Source organism: Misgurnus anguillicaudatus, chromosome 24 (genome assembly GCF_027580225.2).
Source record: "Misgurnus anguillicaudatus chromosome 24, ASM2758022v2, whole genome shotgun sequence".
Classification (NCBI taxonomy): Eukaryota; Metazoa; Chordata; class Actinopteri; order Cypriniformes; family Cobitidae; genus Misgurnus; species Misgurnus anguillicaudatus.
Genome location: NC_073360.2, coordinates 44,416,403 through 44,435,378, shown reverse-complemented (window position 1 = coordinate 44,435,378; position 18,976 = coordinate 44,416,403).

Below are 18,976 nucleotides of genomic sequence, written 5' to 3'. Positions count from 1 at the left end.
TATGATTTTATTTTTAATTCTTACTTTGGGAAAATATTTTCTAACAAAAGTAATTTTCCTAATGTTATAAATAAATCAACAGTGAATCTCAAAAAAGTTCCTAATGTTCCCAAAAACTTTCTGCCAACATAAAAAGTGTCCAGTTTTCTTGATTTTCTAAAGACATTTCTGGGTTTTCTGAACGTTAGATGAATGTTACATTCTACCTTTTTCAAACGTTATGACAATGTCATATTTTAATGTTCACACAATGTTTAAAAAAAACTGTTGTCTTTATTTGCTTGTTATGTAAATGATAGAGAAACATTGCATTTTATTATTAAATTTTTTTTTAAATAATAATAATAATAATATAAAGCATGTTTTCTGAATGTTCTGTAAAAATATTCATGTAGAAAACACAATTCACTTATTAGGTTTAGATGTTGATGATTTGTTTTATTTAAAGTCGCCATTATTGTGATCAGTGTTTGTTTTAGTTTAAATCTTGACCCTTAACTTTTTGCTTGCTAGTTTATCTCTGGTTGCATTACTTTGTGTGTATGTTACAGTAATGTAAAGTTAGTGCAATTCTGTAGCAGTTAGTACATAATGATAAAGGTTGTCTGGTTAATTGATTAACTCATCAAAAGTTTATTTTCTGTCAATAATGTAAATGAGATTCAGCACTCACAACAGTTTGTCATTAAGGAATTTTAGAAACTATGTACAAAAATTAACCGCTGTGCATTTGGGACGCACAACCATCAGGAATCAGAGTATGAATCTCAACAGCAGTGACAATTAAATGAAAAACTTCATGCTGCAATGCATGCTGGGTATCAGCAATTTACAAATCTCATTTAGGACTCTCAGCATGCACTGTGGCATGGATAATGAACTGTTTACTATTTTCTTTGTTACCATAGTTGAGATTCATACTCTGATTCTTGATGTTTGTACATCCCAAATGCTGTTAAATTTTTGTCCAAAGTTTCTAAAACTTCTTAATGACAAACTGCTGTAAAAGAGCTGGATCTCATTTACATTAATGTCAGAAAACCAACTTTTGATGAATACATCAATTAATTAAGTGATGATCTTTATCATTATGTACCAACAACTGCAAAGAACGGCACCATTAACTTCACGTTACCATAAGAAATGTGTTTTATACACACAAAGTTAACACAACTAGGGAATAATTAGCAAGCAAAAAGTCAAGGGTCAAGGGTCCAACTAAAACAAACAATGATCACCACCATGGTGACTTTAAATAAAAAAAATCATCAACATCTTAACCTAATAAGTGAATTGTGTTTTCAGGGCTCTAAAGTGCGACCAATTTGGTGAGAGAAGAGGAAAAGAACGATTGACAACTTTTTCGTTAAGAATATTAAGTTAATGCCTGATCCGAAGATCATAATCAATACTATGACATCAACCTCCCGTCACATCAGCCCTGAAGACGAAATTAGGCAATGAGCCACTTACAATCAAGTCAGAGACGGAGCATAATTCTTATGAAGAAAATTATTTGAACGTAACCCCAAACAGCAATGTCGCGTGCCGTGTGCCCAATTTATAGAAAAAAGCCAGGAGTCAAGACCGCTATTTTCTTCATAATCTTACTTCCAAATCTAATCCTATAAACTTTTCGGTGTTTGCTGTATCGCTATTACCGCCCTGCCAGACTGGCTGTCTTAAATAGAGAAATAAGTTGAAATGAAATAAAATAAATAGAACATGATGATTACGTCTTTCTTTGGTGAAAAAATAATAAAATTAATAAGCTTACATAAAATGTGTTTCAATTAGCAAATTAACAAAACGAATTCAAAAGTAACCTATAGCCTATATGAGTTTATTTTTTGTGTGACACGCTCCAAAACTGATGCAGAACAAAAAACTTTTTATACCCATTTTAAAAAGCACAATGTTTTGTTATTATTGTGAGTGTTAATTTACATAAATAAATCTACACCATTTCAGTTTTGAATGTTGTTTTACTTTTATTTGTATGACCATAATTTAAGGTAATGCAAGCTCATCACGCGTATCATGCCATCACCGGCGCCGGTTTACGCAGGGCAGCAAGAAAGAGACATTAAACTTTAAACATTTAACATTCTATTTGAGTTTTTTAGGACATCCCGTTGGAATCACTGCAATCATATCATCAATTTAAAACGTATAAATACAAGCGCAGCGTGTATGAGTGTTCAAATACTGCTGACTGCTCAGCTGTCAATCTGCCGACCCTCACAAAGTTTCACAAATGATCATATATTTGTCCATTCATGGCCCTGTGCTTATTTCTGTCAATGTTCTGCATGAAGATCTTTAAAAGTTTCTACTTACTTCAGGATTTGCGGTGCGTCCGGTTGCAGTCTTTATGTCAAACGAGTGGGTATGAAATAAATTGATGCTGATGTCAGAAAACGGGTGAAGTGTTATTTTAATTGCGCGGATGTGGGTTATCAAACAGGACTCTGCATGACTCGTATAAGGAAAATGGAATAACAACATGAAAATTATAAAATAGCCTACATGTTTATATTCTGTATTAAATCATAATGGGCGCTAAACTTGCGGTGTTAAAGGGACAGTTCACCCAAAAAATGAAAAGTCTGTCATCATTAACTCTCCCTCATTTTGTAACAAACCTGTATAAATTTCTTTGTTCTCATGAACACAAAGCAAGATATTTTGAGGAATGTTAACAACCAATCCAAGCATGAGCCCCATTCACTTCTATAGTAGGAAAAAATAATATTATGGAAGTGAATGGGGCTCATGAATTGTTTGGTTTCAAACATTCCTCAAAATATTTTCATTCATTTTCACCAGAACAAAGACATTTATACAGGTTTGTTACAACATGAGAGTCAGTAAAATATGACAGAATTTTCATTTTTGGGTGAACTATAAATCCAATCCGGTCAAAAATTTGGGTGCACCTAACTTTTGTGCTGGTGCACCTAAAAAAAAATGTTAGGCGCACCAGTGCAACCAGTGCAAAAAGTTAGTATAGAGCCCTGGTTTTCTACAGCAATATTTTTACAGAAAATTCAGAAATAATGTTTTATAAGTTTTAAAATAATAAAATGCAATGTTTCTCTATCATTTACATAACAAGCAAATACGTCTATAAAACAGTTGTTGCTTTTAACTTTGGGTAAACATTTAAACATGAAATTGTCATAACGTTTGAAAATGGTAGAATGTAACATTCATCTAACATTCAGACAACCCAGAAATGTTCTTAGAACGTCAAGAAAACTGGACACTTTTATGTTGGCAAAAAGTTTTTGGGAACTTTCAGGGAACGATCTTATTTCTCTGTTTGCTGAGAGTCTGACAACATATTGTCCATTATGAACACAAACACTTGAGGATATAAGATCATTTATTCAATCAAAACCTTATTGTAAAGTGTTACATTATTTAATACATAAAACTTTTACTTTCTCTTTTTCAACACATTTTGTTGTCAAAAGCATACAGAACAAATGTTCAAACCTGTAAGAAAAAGACATGTTAGTTATAATTAGTTATGATTCATTTCAATTTCCTTCACAACATGCAACAAAACTCCTCTGTTAAAATGTCAGAAAATGTAGTTTGATGTTTCTTTGATGAAATCTTTGCTGATATTATTGTGTATGAAGAGTTTTTCTCCTCGTCGTGTTGTTTTTATAAAGATGATTAAAAACATTGATCCATCATTGACACTGACACACACATTAATAATGTTTTTATAGATTGAGTGAAATTGATCTTTTAACACTGTAACATCTTTAAATGTAAGATCAGAGTTATGTTATCTCCAGCTGATATTCCTCCTGTAATAGAGGAAGATTTTTACATCAAATACCTGATGAGAATTACAAGTGTGAGTCATGAACTCAATACAGATTTATGAAGAAATGTTCATGTGGTTTAGAACATCTAACACTAATAATCAGCTGTGTGATGGATTTATTTGACATTTAAACACACAGTGTCTCTGTCAGGACCCATCTGAAATCATGTGTTTTATTACATCTAGTCTTTGTGTTCGGGGTCCTGGCAGTACCATGTTTTATGTGGGAAATGTGTGGTTTTGGTATTGGTTTATTCTGACCACGCATTTCCCGGGTCTCGTCACCTTTTTTCCTGATTCCTTAATTGTAATGATTTCCAGGTGTATGTAATTTACTTTCTCCCTATTTAAGAGTCCTTGTGTTTGTTGTCCAGTGCGCGTTCGTCTTGTTACCATTCCTGTCTTGTTCCAGAGTTTTGCATTTGTGAGTATTGAGTGTATTTTGTCTAGTTTGTTATCTGTAGTTTAATGTTGGTTCATGTTTAGTTTTATGTTAGTTTAGTGTAGTGTGATTCCGTCTTGTTTTACCCCCTCGTGGGTTTTGTTTTCCCCTGTTTGTTTCAATAAATTATTATTTTTTAGTCCTGTCTGCATTTGGGTTCGTTCCTTGTCAAATCCTCACATTACGAACGCGCCACAACTGAACCCAGCAGACGATGGACCATATGTTTGCCGATAGTAGAGCCCAGGGCGCTCATGTTTTGTTTGGCATGCGCCAGAAGGGAGATCCACTAATGGGGTTTGCTATGGACTTTTTAAAGGCAGCGAAGGGCACTGGCTTTAATGAGTCGGAGCTAAAAGTCATTTTCCTTAGCTGCCTTGATGAGCCTCTATCGGAGACTGAACGGTGGGTGGTCAAACCCATGAGCTTCCCGGACTCGGTGGAATACATCATGAACCGGGAGTTCAGAGTTCCTACCGCAGTTTCCCATCCAGCTCCTCTTCAGACCATCCCAGAGGGTCAAGTCATGGGAGGCTTGACTCTCGGTGACCCAGAACCTTTCCCTCCGGCTCCAGAGAGCTCCTCCCCACCTGTGTTCCTTCGAGGGAAACGAGAGAAGAGGATCTCCTGGGAGTCTTCGTCCGGGGGGTCCTCCTCTGAGTTGAGAGCACCACCTCATCCACTTTCTGCTCCATGACCTCGAAGGAAGAACAGGAGGAAGGGGGATCTTGCCCAGCCGCCAGAGCGCCCAGAGCCGCCGACGCAGCCGCCAGAGCGCCCAGAGCCGTGGACGCAGCCGCCAGAGCGCACAGAACCGCCGGCGCAGCCGCCGGTGCGCACAGAGCCGCCGACGCAGCCGCCGGTGCGCACAGAGGCGTCGACGCAGACGCCAGCGCAACCCCAGCCGTGTTCGCCACCAGCGTAACCCCAGCCGTATTCGCCGCCAGCGCAATCCCAGCCGTGGGCGCAGCCAGCGCAACCCCAGCCGTGGGCGCAACCCCAGCCGTGGGCGCAGCCAGCGCAACCCCAGCCGTGTGCGCCACCAGCGCCACCCCAGCCAGGTTTTGCCTCTTTCGGCCATGACCCTTCCAGAACTCACACTCAAAGTTTACCCAGACGCCTTAACGGACCACCCCCTATGAACTCTTGTGTTCCCCCACCCCCCTCCCTTGTTTGTTATTTTTATCGTCCCACCCTAATCCTGTCTTAGTTTTTTCCTGTTTGCCCTTGTTAGTCTTTGTTATGTTTTCATGGGTTATGTCTTGTATGCAGTCTGTTTTGTCCCGTGTTCAGTGTTCTCCTTGAGGAGCGTCTTGTTTTACCCCCTCGTGGGTTTTGTTTTCCCCTGTTTGTTTCAATAAATTATTATTTGGGTTCATTCCTTGTCAAATCCTCACAGTCTCAGTTACTGAAGGATTGAAAGAGGAACATTACATGAAGAGATGGAGGTTAGAGATTTGTGAACAAACTTTGTAGTTTTGCATCATTCACATAAAGTCTCTGTTCTCTACAGGTTGGAGCGGTGTAATATCACAGATGAAGGTTGTGTTGCTCTGACTTCAGCTCTGAGATCAAACCCATCACACCTGAGATATCTGGATCTGTCTTATAATAATCTCACAGATTCAGGAGTGAAGCTGATCTCTGATGTACTGAAGAATCCTGACTGTAAACTGGAGATACTGAAGTAAGATTGTGATCTGATGTTCAGACAGAATTCACATATAGATTATAGTGAGACTATATAGAGATCATAACATCTGTAATGGATTTATAGACACTAGTCAACATTAAAAGTGGATCATAAAAGTTAATCTTAGGGTGTTTTCAGACCTGTAGATCTATTACTTTGTTTTGAAACCGGGGGTTAAATGGCTACAATGTTGGTTCAGTTCGCATAAACAAGGCAATATTTCCAAATGAACCAGACTTTGTTAATACAAGTCATGTGTGTGTAAACTTTCCTTTAATTGCTCAGAGCATTTGTTTATTTTCTGTGATTCTGCTTAAATTGTCTGTCTGGAGGACAGAGAGCAGCTTTACGGGATTATTGTGTGGCTTTTCTGGTAAGTGCGGTTATATTACTTCATTTGTTTAAGTAGGAATCAAAACTTAGGTGGGACAACATTCTTACCATGAACCTATGTGGAGAAGAGCAATTAAAAGCTGTTTTTAATAGGAACAGCTGCACTTTGGTCATCTATAAAAAGCTATCAAGTATGTTCATTTTTAAATACACAATTCACAGGTACCAAAGACGTCACTTCCGTATGCCCGCCACCATATTTGTGTTCGTCTTGGCAGCGAACACAGAACATCTAATGCACTAAATGGTCACATTTATTAGTTCAATTCAGGGCTTACCAGAGACAAAATACTCATTTTACAATCTGGAGTTAGATTTCGGGGGCCAGTCAGTCGCTACAGTTGTTCCAGATCACGGACAATTAACAAAATGTCGAATTTTGGGGATCCTGTATTATTGTTCATATTCTGCATTAAATATTTCCACGAAAATTTCCAGAAAAATGTCTCATAAAAATAAATAAAATATAATATCTGTCATTATAAATAGATTAGACAACTTGGTGAATATTTTTGGCTTTAATTTACTAATGTGAATAATCAATCCCTCTCATAGCACGCTGTATCCTGTTACCATAACAGCTCTGCATCCCACAGTTAACAGTGAATCACATCTTCTGAGTACACATAAAACCATTATCTCTACTAGATTTCTGAAGTTTAATGGTAATGCATTATTTTCATTACGATACACTCTTAAAAAGTCCTCGTGAAATCTGCTGTCTCATGCAAAGATCTGGTGAAGCAATATCCAAATGTATTACAATGTATTGTTTTGTAGTCCTTAAAATAAGCAGTGGTGTATTAAGACCTTGTGGTGCCCCCGACCCACCTCACAAATGATCATGCAAGAATCCACTTAATAATTTATAAGATTTTGTAAGAATTAGCAATTTCACATTTCACAAGGAAACTATCAAAATAAACATGTCACTTTTGTAAAATTGAACACAAAACACAACTCTTTAATCTGACATATAACAACATCTGTAGTTCATGTGCAACTACTTAGTGGTATAATGCTACATTGCTTGTACTGAACAACACAAACAAAACAATTGCAGTGATATTATTCACAAATTCTCAAACAATTTACAATTGCACTTTTCTGGATTTTGATCAAGCAAACTGGCAAATGATGTCTTTGAAATCTATGTCCCTAACCAGTTCAGATTCAATGGCAAGCAGGGAAAGTGCAGAAAGACGTTTCTGTGTCATTGTTGTCCTAAGTTCATTTTTCACTCGCTTTAGAGTAGATAAAGACCTCTCTCTTCACAGTTAGATACTGACAAAGTTAAATACAGTATAAGTGTAACAAAAACATTAGGAAATGTTGTCTTTAGTTCATTCTGATCAACAATTTGCAGCAGCTCTGCAGGTGAGGTCTTGTCTTTGCTAAAATGTCTGAACTGAATCAGTTCATCAGTCAAAGTTTTATCTAGGTCCTCTGGATAAGTGAAGAACGTTTATCAGCCCTTATGCGCAATTCACTTTCTGTACAGTCCTTACAAAAGAGAAAACCAAAAAGATCATAGACCTCTTTGTAAGTGTCACACCGAGGGGCTGGCTGTCAATAGGCTAAAGCCACGCCCCTCTTCAACTTCCACCTCGAGGAGGTCCCCAAAGCCAACCCAATGACCAGACAACAACAAGGGCAGGTAAGTATAAAAACAATCTTTATTTATTTATTAAATATTTAAAATGTTCTTGGGAAATGGGGAAGGGGAAATTAAAACTAAAGTCTGTCTCTGCCCTCCAGGTGGGCCACGGACAGGGAGCAAGGGGGCGACGAGATGTCCGGGACACTGTGGACCAGGGGGGGGGGGCGTGGGACTCAGGCTCCAACCTGGTCTGGAGTATCCGTGGCGCGCTCCTTTTTCCTCCTGGAGGCAGAATCAAAAGCAAATGAGTGTTGTGGATTCTTATTTGGACTGCGTACCTGGGTCTCCCTGGTGTGGGCCCTTCCTCGCACTTTCACAACTTTCGTCGGGTCACTCGCTATTCCCTCTATCTCCTCCACAGGTAACAACTGGCGAAGAGACACAGTTAATCGGATGTGGATGGTTCTCACCTCCTGGCTAGACACAGCGTACCATAAGTACAGGTTTCTTCGATCTCTCCTCAGGTTATTCACTCTCTCTGTTCCTTTCTCCACAGGTATCAACTTGGACACAAAAGCACAGTTATTCGGCTATGAAAGGCTCTCAACTCTCGGCTGGACACAGCGTACAGTAAGTACAGGTTTTGTTGCTCTCTCTTCAGGTTATTCACTCTCTCTGTTCTTTCCTCCACAGGTATCAACTTGGACACAAAAGCACAGTTATTTGGCTTTGAATGGCTCTCACCTCTCGGCTGGACACAGCGTACCGTAAGTACAGGTTTCTTCGATCTCTCCTCAGGTTATTCACTCTCTCTGTTCTTTCCTCCACAGGTATCAACTTGAGCGAAGTTGTCCCTACGTGGCTTCGGGGGCGAACCCTCTCGACGGCTATGCGGTGGCAGGGGGGTGGGATAACTCAACGTCTCACCGGGCCGAGCGCTTCCCTTTCCTCGCTGCCGTCAGGCGTTCGAACTCTGGACGGGGGCGCCCCTTTGTAGAGGCCACGGGACGATGAAATCGCTTCACCTCTCTCTCTGCAACAATAAGACTCGCACAGTTTACAGAATTAAGGGTAAATAGCCACAAATCGTACTCACACCGCTGCTGTTCCTCCAGCGCTTTATTGTCACTCGTCACACCCACCCAATGTCTAGGCGGGAAAGGATCGTCCCGGGGCACCGTGCTACTTTCTGAGATCTGAAGCACGCTCACAACATATGCAGGGTTGAGTCAAGCTAGGGCCAGCAGCCTCTTGGTCTTCCCTTAACGAAGTGCGTGAAGGCGGGGGTTGATCTGACAAGACACATAGCAATACACAGCAACCCACAGCAATATACAACACCACGTCAAACTTAAAGGTTTTCACAGCACAAAGACTCACCCACCACGCTCAGTGCACAAAAAGGACTCCCGTCTTCCTTTACTTCACTTCGGTCAGACCTGGCGATGAATAATGCGGCCCAGCTAGTGGTGTCGTCGTTGTGACTGCTTCGGTAAATATCCGCTCGGCTCACCCACCACGCTATAATAGGGGTAGGGCCGCCCTCCTGTTCCTGGGGGAATCTAACATACAGCTAGATCAATATACAAGGCATTTGCAACTTGCACTTGGTACTCACAACAATGCCGGTTTCAATTCCCCGTTTTCTCTTGGTCTCCATTCACCAAATACTCCGTATTCTTCTCAACCTTTAAGGTTTGTGATATCTTCACAAGTGTACTATTCCGGCCACAAAGCTCTCCAGTATAACACCACAACCAGCCGGGTGCAGTGCTCCTTTAACTCTCTCTCACAGCTCCGTCCTCTTTTTGCCTCTCTTGGCTGCCGTACTCTCTCCTCTCGCTCTAAGCGCTCTGTGGATCAACGGCGCCCTCCGGCTCCTCCAAGGACGGAGCGTGTGATTTGGGTCTGCCCTAGGCAGTAGTGGACCTCGTGCCCGAAACAACTCTCCCCTGTGTGCTGCTACAGCTCCATTTATGTGGCCCATCCTCATTTTTTCCTCTAATCAGAGCTGCTACATAAATTGGCTGCACCTGTGGCTCGTTTCTTCCTGATTTGTGTTGCCAGGGAGACTAGGAAGTGAAAGGTGCTTTTAAAAATTCTGTCCGGGCGGAACCTCTCCTCTCCACTTTTGGTTCCGCCCTAAGTAACCCTGTGACATAAGCATCAATACGTTTGGTATAACACCAGGAGCAGATTCATCTACCTCAGAAAACTGCTCTCGTAGTGTCAACATAAAAGTGTAATGACTGCAATAGTTCAACAGCAGTGGATAAGTCCATGTTGCCTTTTTGCAGATGAACGCTTGTTGCCTTAAATCTGCTTAGCACCCGGTTCCACAGCGTAGTCAGTGTAGTTTCCAGATTATTTAGCTTTTCTAATTGCATTGTAGTTTTCATAGAGAGCTTTGGTGGAGTCGGCCCTATGGTTCCATCTTGTGGCACACAGAGGTTTAAGGGTCAAATTAATGTGAATGTCACTGTCATTAAATACAAGATTCCAGCGATGAGTGGATGCACTGCAAAAGTTATAAAGAGATTGTAAATGACAAAAAAATGATTTGACCTCATCACAGCAATCATCTATGCTGTTCACACCAACAAGATTAAAAGAATGAGCATCACAGGGCGTGTAATGAATTAAAGGGTTTTGCATTTTCAGGTGTGCTTGAAGTTTGTTATATTTATCAGACATATTACTCGCATTATTGTAGCTTTGTCCACTACAATTTGACAAGTCCAACCCCAAGTCTCGCACCATTTTTAGTAGACACTCTGCAAGGCTTGCACCTGTGTGGCTATGGATGGGCTTAAATCCAAGGAATATTTTAACTACTCTTCCCTCACATTAACAAATCTAAAAATAAATGTCAACTGATCAACATGGGAGAGGTCTGGTGTTTAATTTACAATTATGGAAAAATATTTGGCCTGTTGGATTTCAGCTGCTATTATGTTCTTAGGATTTTTTGCCCATTAACGATATAAACTCTTCACAAATTCACGACAACAAATAGGAGGTCTTACCTTAACCCTTCTGTCCATGCTTCTTTAAATGTTCTTGTATAAAGGGGTCAAACTCTGCAATCAGTTTAAGCAAACCAAGATAATTTCTGTTGTGTGGTGATTCTAGTTTTTCTTCATGCCCTCAAAACGGAAGCCCCCTTTCTCCCAAAAACTTGACAACGGCTACTACACGCCTCAATACCTCCTTTCAGTAGTTTTGTTCGGCCTTCATCTGCTGGCAAATCGAAGTGTCACGGCCAGGGGCTGGCTGTCAATAGGCTAAAGCCACATCCCTCTTCAACTTCCACCTCGAGGAGGTCCAGCTAGTGGTGTCGTCGTTGTGACTGCTTCCGTAAAACGTCCACTCGGCTCACCCACCACGCTATAATAGGGGTAGGGCCGTTCTCTTCCTCCTGGAGGAATCTAACATACGGCTAGATCATTACACATGGCATTTGAAACTTGCACTTCGTACTCACAACAATGTCGGTTTCAATCCCCGTTTTCTCTTGGTCTCAATTCACCAAATACTCAGTGTGTTTTTCAACCTTTAAGGTTCGCGATGCCTTCCACAACCATACGGCTTCAGCCTGAGAGAGAGAGAGTTTTAGACAGCCCACAGCAGCGCACCAAACGGCACAACACAGCGCTTCAAACACACCCCAAAAAGCTCTCCAAACTGTGAATAAACTTGGCCTTAAGTACTGCCTTGCTTGGCGTATCCTCCAATCGCCAACCGCTGTTCCTAACTAGGCACAGGTGCATCGAATTCGCCGATTTTCCCGCTCGCGGCGCTTACCGGAAGTCCGGTGTTCGTCTTTTCCGGTCCGGGCGGAAACACTTCCGGGCGGAACCAAACTTCCATAATTTTGGTTCCGCCCCAAAGAAAAAAAGATCGTCACCTTGTGACATCCTCCCCCGCCAATGCGTTCTAGTCCCTAGAACGCCTTTGGGTCGTCCACTCACCATAACGGGCAGGGGGGCGGCCTCAGTTCTCCCGCTGGGAACGCCTTAGGGGTGAGTCAGGCTCGGCCTGTTCAGGTGCCGCTTCTGGTTCTCTCGGAGCAGCCGGGGGTGGTGCCACCACGGGTCTCCCTGGGACCACAGCCCAACCTCCAATCCAGGGGGCCGCCGGTACAGGCTCCGTGGGAGTTACTTCGACGGCCTCAGGGTAGTTAGGGCATGGGCGGATCATGTTCCTGTGCACCACACGGTCAGGGACAGACTTGCCTTCAGGCCGGATGGTGTACACCGGCTGTCCCGGTCTTTGCTGTATGCAGACTACATATGGGACGGCCTCCCAACGATCGCTCAGCTTCCCCTTTCCTTGCCGTCGATTGTCCCGCACCAAGACCCTCTCACCTGGCAGCAGGGGGGCCTCTCGGGCAGTGCGATCATACAGCCGCTTGTTCCTCTCTCCTGTTGCCTTTATCCTCTTCGACACCTGTTCGTAGGCGTAGTGTAATCGTTGATGGTGGCGCCCCACCCACTCGGTCACACTCCCTTCTTCCTGGCCTGCTGCAACTCCCAGAACCAGGTCAGTGGGCATACGCACGTGCCTGCCAAACATCAGATAGGTTGGGGCATACTCCGTAGTACTATGTACACTATTATTGTATGCTTGGAGAAGATTTGGTAAGGCACTCACCCAGTCACTCTGTTGTCGTTGGTCCAGGGTCCCTAGTAACCCCAATAGGGTCTGATTAAACCTCTCGCAACCGCCGTTTCCTTGGGGGTGGTACGACGTTGTATGGGTTTTAGTGCAACCATACAACTGGCATAACTCCCGGATCACTCTGGATTCGAAGTTGGCCCCTTGATCGGAGTGCAGAAATTCTGGGCACCCGAACGTCTGAAAGACGGCTCGCCATAGAGCTGTAGCGGTGGTAGTTGCTGTCTGGTCGAGGGTGGGGACAGCCCAAGCGTATTTGGTGAACAGGTCTGTAATTACCAAGATGTTCTGATATCGATCGGAGGGTCGACCCAGCGTCAGAAAGTCCATGGCCATGATATGGAGGGGAGCTTTGGCATGAATAGGTACCATGGGCGCCCGGGCCTCACCCCTTGTCTTGAACAGCGTGCATCGGGGACACGCTTGGATCAAGGCATGCACCGACGCCTCCATGCCGGGCCAATAGAACTGTCGTTGCAGTAAGGACACAGTCCTCTCCTGGCCTTGGTGTCCCAACCGATCATGATAGGCCGTGATCAATGCAGTCACCTGGTCTTTGGGCACCACGATCTGGCGCATCTCCTCGCCCAGCTTCGGGTCCCTCACCTTCCTGCACAGCACTCCTTCTTGTAACTCTCCCTCTATCCGACTGGTTCTCCCTCTCTTCCAGTGTCGGCCGTCGGCCCTGTTCCACCCACTCTCGAACGTAGTTTACCTCTTGGTCCTCAGCCTGTCGTTCCTTCCACCGGCGGGGGTCCCAGTTCTCAGGCACAGCCTCTTGCTGGCTTCCTGGTGCCTCGATCACTCCGACCATCAGATCTCCTTCGGCGCTGGCCGTTGCGGGCCCAACTCGACCCCTAGGGTCCTCGGCTTCAGGGAGTCTCGAGAGTACATCAGCATTCGTGTGTTCTCGTCCATGACGGTACTGCAATTGATAGTCGAAATTTGCCAGCTGGGCCACCCACTGCTGTTCCACTGCTCCTAATTTCGCCGTCTGTAAGTGCACCAATGGATTATTGTCGGTAATGACTGTTACCTTTGCGCCCCAGAGATAATCTTTAAACTTTTCGCTGAGTGCCCACTTCAGCGCCAACAGTTCCAACTTGAAAGAGCTGTAGTTTGCATGGTTTCTTTCTGCCGGGTGGAGACTCCGACTCGCATAAGCGATGACTCTTTCGGCCCCGTCTTGTCGTTGGGCCAACACTGCCCCCAATCCCAGGTTGCTGGCGTCTGTATAAAGGACAAAAGTTTTCAAAAAATCAGCATAAGCTAAGATGGGGGCCTGTAGCAATTCCTGTTTTAATCTTCCAAAAGCAACCTCACAGTCCGCACTCCATTCGATCGTGGGCGACCCACGGCCCCTGGAGCGGCTTGTACCAACCAGCAACTGGTTCAAGGATTTGGCAATCTTAGAGAAATCTTTAATAAAGCGCCTGTAATACCCCACAAAGCCCAAAAAGGACCGTACTTGTCTCACCGTCTTCGGGGCACTCCAATCCCTTACCGCGGAGACCTTTTCCGGGTCTACTGCCACTCCCGCAGCACTGACCACATGGCCCAAAAACTTGACTTCCCGGCGTAACAGGTGGCACTTTCCGGGCTGCAACTTCAATCCGTATCTTTCCATCGCCTGGAAGACCTCCTCCAGGTGCCGGAGGTGAGACTCGAAATCTGGAGAATAGACAATCACATCATCCAGATACACTAATACTGACTCCATTAACTGACCTCCTAAACACCGCTGCATCAGGCGCTGGAAGGTGGCCGGAGCGTTGCAGAGCCTGAAGGGCATCCGGTCCCACTCGAATAATCCAAACGGGGTTGTAAAAGCAGTTTTCTCCCGGTCTGCCCGAGCCGCCTGTACTTGCCAATAGCCGCTGGCCAAATCCAAGGTGGAGTACCACGCGGACTGTGTGAGGCCAGCCAGGGAATCTTCAATCCGCGGCAAAGGAAAGGCATCTTTCTTGGTGACTAGATTGAGCTTACGGTAATCGACACAGAACCTCCAAGCCCCCGTCTTCTTTTGCACGAGCACAATAGGGGCAGCCCAGGGGCTACTACTCTCCCGGACAATGCCTCGCTCCAGCAAGCCCTGTAGCAGTGCACGCACCTCGGTGTATAAGGTAGGTGGAATAGGTCTGTACCTCTCTCGGCTGGGGCCTGCGTCCCCCGTGGAGATGTGATGCTCCACGACCTGGGTACACCCGTAATCTTCGTCGTGCGTTGCGAAGACATGTTGCCATCGTTGGCGCAAGGCCTGGAGGGTCTGGGTTTGTGCCCGCCCTAAATTTTCTCCCTGTAAGGACTCACCCCTCATATGGCCCGGTACGCCTCCCTCGGCGTCCTTGGGGGGTAGATCTGTCTGTGTCAGGGCCACCTCGACAACGGTGGGGCACACCTGACGGAAACTCACATCTCTCCCTTCCCGTACCTGACGGGACGTGACTGTTGTCAGCCGGGTCAATTGTTGATGCCGGTGCAGATGCACTGCATATGGGTGTAAGTTCCGCACCTTTACGGGGACCCGTCCTCGTCGGACCGCCGCCAGACCTCGTGCCACTTCCACCTGCTGGCAGTCTTCATGGGGCTCTACGAGCACCCATTCCTCGGGGCCAACCACTCGCGGTGGCACTCGCACCCAGACAATCGCCTCACTCTCTGCGGGGATAGATAATGCAAACCGGCATGCCACTCTACCTACGTCTTCTCTGTCCCTTCGGACCTGGGCCATCTGTACTCGTCGACAGTCGGCCACCACACGTTCCCATTGAGGCCGTTCGGCGGGTGGTATTTTCTGAACGGGCCTTGCCCGAAATAATTCCTCCCAGCATTCTGAAAGGACATTCCTTCCCAGGAGGGCTCGATGCATGCCCAAGCAGTGGTCTTGTACAATTATCACTCCCTTCTGGGGGACCACCACGCCATGAACTTCCAAGTCGGCCAACCGGTAGCCAATGTATGGGATGTCTAGGCCATTCGCGCCTTTCAAGGTGAGCCAGGGGGCCTTCGCTCCATGGACTCCTTGCCTTCCAAAGATCTCTTGTGAGAAGCTTTCTGCAAACAAAGTGACTTGTGAGCCCGTATCTACCAGGCACTGAATCTTCTTACCACACACTTTAACTTCTGCTGTTGGGCTATGCCCGACCATCTGGCTCCTAGAGCCATTTCCTCTTCCAGGGTCTTCTCGAGGGGTCCCGGCCACACGACCCACTGTGGCCAGTCGACCTAAAAACACCCTTCAGATGTTTTGCGGGGCCCACACTGGCGACTGTAATGGCCTGGTCTTCCATAGCGGTTACAGATTGGCCTCCCCTGATTGTCCCATTCAAAACGGGGCCGGTTAGAGTAGTTTGGACGTCCGGGGGGCTCTCGGCCCCTCTCAGAATACCCTCGTTCTCGGGGTACCGGCCTCAGCTCCTCCCGCGCTCGTCCCTGGCACAACTCTCCCAGCAGGGTCTTCGACAGCTCAGACATCTGATCCCGGACGTCTTTCAAAAGTTCGGCCTTCAACGCTTGCTTCCAGTCAGGGCCCTCCGGTCGCGCCGGCGTCGCTTCACTGACCACCGCACACACCGGGGGCTCGCCCAACTCAGTCTCATCGCCCTCCAGGGCTAATGCCTCCTTCTTCAAATCTTCGAACGTGAGGCCTGGGTCTCTCCTAAATTGCACTCGTAAACTCTGTCTCACTGGGCCCTCCTTCATCCCTAGAAGAAACTGATCGCGTAGCAAGGCTTCTCCGTCTCCCAGCCCATGATCACGACGGGCCTGCAGTCGGGTAAACTGCTCTTGCAGGCTCAGGGCGAAAGCTCTAATCGGTTGGCGGGGGCCCTGTTTACAATTAAAAAACTGGGAGCGAAGGACAGCTACGGGGGTGTGGTCACCATATTGCTCGGTAAGGAACTGGAATACTGTTTGGGCGGTGGCTCGGACAGCTTCGGGGGCGGCTTGCACTTCTCGTCGTGCTTCTCCGTCCAGGGAGTTAAGCACAAATTGGAGTCGCTGAGCTACACTAAGGCCCTGCAAACCGGACAAATATTTTAACTGGGCCCTCCATTCTGCTAGTCGTACCTCTGACTCTGTTCCTCTGTATTTTTGGATCCACGGGCTATTCATAAAAACAGGCATGGCACGGGGTTGGGCTGCAGGCCCCGCGTTGTCGGTCATTGGGCGACCTTGGTTACTCAACTCGAGGTGGAATCCTGCCGACTACGCCAAAATCTGTCACGGCCAGGGGCTGGCTGTCAATAGGCTAAAGCCACGCCCCTCTTCAACTTCCACCTCGAGGAGGTCCAGCTAGTGGTGTCGTCGTTGTGACTGCTTCCGTAAAATGTCCACTCGGCTCACCCACCACGCTATAATAGGGGTAGGGCCGTTCTCTTCCTCCTGGAGGAATCTAACATACGGCTAGATCATTACACAAGGAATTTACAACTTGCACTTGGTACTCACAACAATGTCGGTTTCAATCCCCGTTTTCTCTTGGTCTCAATTCACCAAATACTCCGTGTGTTTTTCAACCTTTAAGGTTCGCAATGCCTTCCACAACCATACGGCTTCAGCCTGGGAGAGAGAGAGAGTTTTAGACAGCCCACAGCAGCGCACCAAACGGCACAACACAGCGCTTCAAACACACACCAAAAAGCTCTCCAAACTGTGAATAAACTTGGCCTTAAGTACTGCCTTGCTTGGCGTATCCTCCAATCGCCAACCGCTGTTCCTAACTAGGCACAGGTGCATCGAATTCGCCGATTTTCCCGCTCGCGGCGCTTACCGGAAGTCCGGTGTTCGTCTTTTCCGGTCCGGGCGGAAACACTTCCGGGCGGAACCAAACTTCCATAATTTTGGTTCCGCCCAAAAGAAAAAAAAGATCGTCACCTTGTGACATCAGCATCGACTACAGATATTTGTTTTGCTCTGTTTATTAAAGCAAGCATGTTACATCGGTGATTCGCTCTCTTTTCGTGGTCAGATATCCTCTCAGGATGTTTCCAGTCAGAGAAGCCTGTAATAAATGTATGATTTTGTGAGGAGAAAAGTTTGCATGAATAGCAATAAACAAATACAGTTTACGGGGAGTACAGTAGCCATTCCTTAGAAACAATTTAGTTGTTTTTTGGAGACGAGACTGTAATAATTGGTTTGTAAGAGAACGTGTTCTTCCCCCATTCCACAATCTCGTACAGATGCTGAATATTTGGCAGCCTGATTCTAATAAACTGCAGCTCCACGTTGTATACTCTTCCCTCACTTTTTCTGTGATGAACCAACACAAGGCCACATCACCAGGAACAGCAAACCATCGATTGTCCGTTTAATCATCCACCTCAGCGTTGGTGTAGGAGCTTAAGTCTAGCTGTTGGTCGATTGTTTCTGGATGCTTCGGCTCATCAGACGCACTCCTGTTTATTTGATCGGTTGTGTCTCCGTCGCTAATTGATTTCTCAACAGAGCATAAATTTGCATCATCGTGAGTGCTGCTAACAGACTGCTCGGCACCAGCGTGAAAAACTGCATATTTGTGGGATTTTGTGTAAAGTGGCTTAATGTACTTTCTTTGGCACTGCCACTTTGGCTGCTGCCGCTTCTCCGATATCTTCTCGATGTTTTTGGCGCTTTCAGCTGTCTGCAAATAATTTTCCAGATAGCTGTTGTTTGTGTCACGCAAGTACTTTTGTAATTTTATAACGTTTTTTTTATTGCTGGTTTCAGTTGGTGCCCCTAAGACTTTGGTGCCCCTGGGTACTCACTCAGTTTGCCCATATGGTTAATCTGCTCCTGAAAATAAATTGCTGGGACACAAAAGAAAGTCTGCTGTCCATAACATCTCAGCGGGAACAAATGTGCACATGCAGAACTGTGATCTTTCAGGGTTTGACGGTCACATACGCTCATAATTAAGTCAAAATGTTCATTGGCGTATATAATTGTATATAAAAAGATTATGTGTAAAGTGAAAAGTTTAGGAAAAAAGTGGTTAAGGACGTCTGAATCCATAAGTGACAGCTGTAACTTGTATGTTAATCAAAAAACAATCTGCTACTTAACGATATATTTATTTGTCTGTTTTTTCATTTGTTTCTCTGTTCTTATTTTATCACTTACTGTTTACTTGATTATTTAATTACTTGTTAACTTTTTACTATTCATTAATATTAGGCAAGCATTTATGTTATCTTAGTGGTCACTTCTGATTGAAGACAATCCTTTATTCTGCTGATTTAACTCCTTTGGAATAGAATACAATTGTAGTTCGGGGTTCCTCTAATGACTGTTGTTACCGCCAACAGCACAACATATCCCGGGCGTATTATAGTCTTGTTGTGAACC